This window comes from Haplochromis burtoni, unplaced genomic scaffold (assembly GCF_018398535.1).
Source record: "Haplochromis burtoni strain Fernald_Lab_line unplaced genomic scaffold, NCSU_Asbu1 Contig_1209, whole genome shotgun sequence".
NCBI lineage: Eukaryota > Metazoa > Chordata > Actinopteri > Cichliformes > Cichlidae > Haplochromis > Haplochromis burtoni.
The window spans coordinates 60248-63967 of record NW_024583570.1 but is presented as its reverse complement, the minus strand read 5'-3'; the positions used below and the strand labels follow the sequence as shown (position 1 = coordinate 63967).

Sequence of the window (3720 nt, the reverse complement as noted above, 5' to 3'; positions counted from 1 at the left end):
TCTATCTATCTATCTATCTATCTATCTATCTATCTATCTATCTATCTATCTATCTATCTATCTATCTATCTATCTATCTATATACATATATACATATATACATATATACATATATATATGGTCTGCCCCCTGGATCCACCAATCACTTCTTGTGAGGGTAACTCCAGGACTGTGTTTTCACTTCTCTACAAACTTCTCCAGCCGCCCAACACTTTACCACCATGACAGGTCTCCCCTGTCTGAAACACACACAGAGACCATTCCCCAACTCTCTGTGAATGGTACTCATGGCCATTGGTCAGTGGTTGTTGATCAATGGTCATGAAAATTTGCATAATTATGATGAAAGAACTGACCTCCCAGCCCATTGTTCCGTCAGTGGGCTGGTTTCAGTCATTATGCAAATGTACTGTTTATAAGATTTGGGGAAACCTGCAGTCAGCTGAGACTGAAGAAGTCACGAAACGTTTCTCCCACAAAACGCTACGTCCAGATGAACAGAATCAACTTTTGGAGGTTTTTTATTTTATTTTATTTTTTACGGTACTCACAGAGAACAGTTACAGCAGCAAACATTAGGATGTTGCCGCAAACAACAAAATGTCTACAAATAATTTGCAATAAGATTTGCTTTCACCTCCTAGGATCTGGCGTCCACATATGTGGACATCACATTTTGGGTTATTTAGACCAAAATACTCAATTTTGCTCTACAAGGGCCTTACAAGGACATTATACTGCTACTGTTCTATCAACATTTTAAACGAATATCCTCATATGTGGCTCTGATTTTTCATAAAAACAAAAAAGAATGCATACCGGGGAAGAGTTTGGGTCTTAGGAGGTTGACTTTATCTAGGAGCTGAATTTTGTTTAACCCTTTTTTATTCATGGATTTTTAACAATGATTTCCTGAATCTTTCTGTCAAACACTAGTTTAATTTCTCTACACTAACAGAAAAGCCAAAGACTGTACAAACATGGCTTCTGCTTTGACTTTGAATTTGAGAGGACTGTTGCGAAAAAACAAACAAAAACAAACCATCGTTCACCGTGATGGTCACCCAACAAAACCTAACAACAACATAATGACTTGTGATCATTTGTCACAGTTGTTAGAGTTTAAAGAACCGTCTGGATTCTGTAAATCTCACAGTTAAAGCCTGCTTGCTGTGTTTCCTGGGTTTCTGAGCGATGATGAGAAACCTGCAGTCTGTCCTCTCACTTTCATTCAGGAAGAGAAGAGCAGAGCAGAGCCAGGAAGAGGAGTTGAGGAAGGCAGGAAGAAGGAGCCTGGCTGAGAACAAGGACTATGTTCAGGTGTGAGCACTGCAGCTGCAGCACAGCTGTGGACTCCACCCTGATGATTGTTTGAGGGAGTGAATTTTCTCTGTTTAGTTTGATATTTAAACATGTTTGAGTGATTTGTTGCCTCTGATTGGCAGCTGAAAACTATGTGAAAAATGATTGCATATTTGATAGTGGATCCTTCTTTAGCCAGGTTTGTCACACAGTTTCTTCTTATTCAGCATTTAAACAGACACATCTGTGTCTACAGTTTGAAACAACTCACATCGAAAAAAGTTTAAATGTGGAGCAGTGCTTTCAAATGAAAAGCCTGATATTTTTACATGTTTTGCATTATTCTTATGTGTTTGATCTGGGGTCCACTGGTACTAGAAATTGTCATTATATAAAACATATGATTGAAATGAATGTATCCTCACCTAAACCTCAGACGTCTGTCATAAACATGTTATAAATACCAATATCAATACCAACTTGTATTGGTACCAAGGAGGCTCAGGCATGTCTGTACGTGTCCTGTGGTTAGGTTTAGGCATTCATTTTTAAATGTCAAAGTTAGGGCAAGTGGCTAGTGGGAATGCATTATGTCAATGAGATGTCCCCACGAAGATAGCAAGACCCGACGTGTGTGTGTGTGTGTGTGCATGTCTGTGTGCATGTGTTTTTTCTCTTGCTTCATGAGAAGCTTGCAGAGTTTTGCAAGAGTGGCATGCAGTTTCCATGGTGACATTAATGTTTACTTGAATGCTTACGTCCGTTTTGTCTTTTGACCGAAAGACACAAGAGGGGGATTCCTGTAGCAGAGGCTGTGTGTGTGTGTGTGTATGTATGTATGAGTGTGTGTGTGTGTGTGTGTGTGTGTGTGGTGTGTTCTCCTCAAGCCCTCAGCTGTTAAGATGCCCAGTTCACAAGAAATGTAACACCCTTTGTAAGTCTTTACAGTCCTTTCTAATTACATCTTTGAGTACAAACACATTTGTTGTTTTATCTGCACATTTATTAATTATGACTCACTAAAGCAGAGATCTCTCTCTGGCCCCATATTCAAAAAACCTGCTAAGCACTTTTGCATGGAGGATGGAAACAATAACAATAACTCTCAGATTTTTTTTGTGATGTACTAAATCTTCTTTAACGTTGTTTTAAAAAGGAAATAAGTGAAATGATTCAAAATCAAATTTGGGATCATATTTTTTTTTATCTTTGCAATGAAAATTTCTTTACTCCTTCTGTCTTTGCAGTTTACTTTCATTTTACTGATTCTGCTGAGTCACTGGCCATTTCAGCAGAAACCTGTCATAAAGTCTCTGGTTCCTTTTTGCTGTGTGCGTCTTTTTCCTGCCCGTCACTTGTTATTTATCCTTGTAAAGAATAAGAAGTGACACTGGAGCGACACAGAGCCCTTATCCTCACAGTGCAGCGGTGGATTCAGCCTGTTTAAGGTAACTAACAATGCTAATGCTGAGGCCTGTTGCATGCACACACAGTGTTAGAGCAATGGCTGCAGCCCACAGCCTTTAAAATAGTGATTAAAATCCTGTCTGTAAGCAAAGTGTCATCAGACACTAAACTTTCAAACACTTAAGATTAAAATGAGCTGACAGCGAATCGTTCCTTGTATTACTGCACAAGGGGAAGACTGGAGATGACAATAATGATTTAATGAATTTTGTTTTCATTACACGAGTGCACACTTTCATTCTGAATGTAAAGTAAATGACCTGTGTAGTAGTTGTAACAGACAAGCACACAACAAACATGACAACAAATGAGAAGAATTTAGAAGCTCACAAGTTTTTCTTTCTTAAAGAACAGGCTCTGCTAATACTAGTGTGTGTGTCTGTGTGTATATTTTGTGGGTTATCTGTTCACATGTCTTAACTAGATTATTTCCCATTTAAAGAAACAAACAAAAGAACAACATACATTAAATTATTTCATTGCAAGAATCTGACCCATAGTTCTCACTTTGCAAAGGCAGTCTGATTAAAGTGTTTGTTTACATGTGAACAACATTAAAATGCGTCTGTTAACAGTTATGTTTTTACAATCTCAACCTGATCACCATCCAGCAGGAGGAGCAGTGAGTCCTGAGGCTGTGCTACCAACCAGGATTTCATCTGATCCAGGTAACTTCAGGGTCTCTGTACTGCTGGGGTAAATCACCACGGTAATTTAATCAGATTGGAGATCAACAATACTGTAGTTTAGCTTTTTCTCTCACGCTGCTGATTTTGTATAAAATACACAACATATATATATACATGATTTAGCTGCATAGATAACATACAGTGGGGCAAAAAAGTATTTAGTCAGCCACCAATTGTGCAAGTTCCCCCACCTAAAATGATGACAGAGGTCAGTAATTTGCACCAGAGGTACACTTCAACTGTGAGAGACAGAATGTGAAAA

The 3720-nt window shown here is 38.5% G+C and overlaps 1 long non-coding RNA gene across 1 annotated transcript in view; it reads left to right on the top strand.

Annotated features, from left to right (window-relative positions):
- Nucleotides 1-1253: 1253 nt before the first annotated feature.
- Nucleotides 1254-3720, top strand: part of LOC102300316 — a 9724-nt gene continuing 7257 nt past the window's right edge. Inside the window, exons 1-2 of the long non-coding RNA XR_317854.3 lie at nucleotides 1254-2750; nucleotides 3381-3478. This is a non-coding gene — a long non-coding RNA (uncharacterized LOC102300316). The remainder of the gene's footprint in view (nucleotides 2751-3380; nucleotides 3479-3720) is intronic.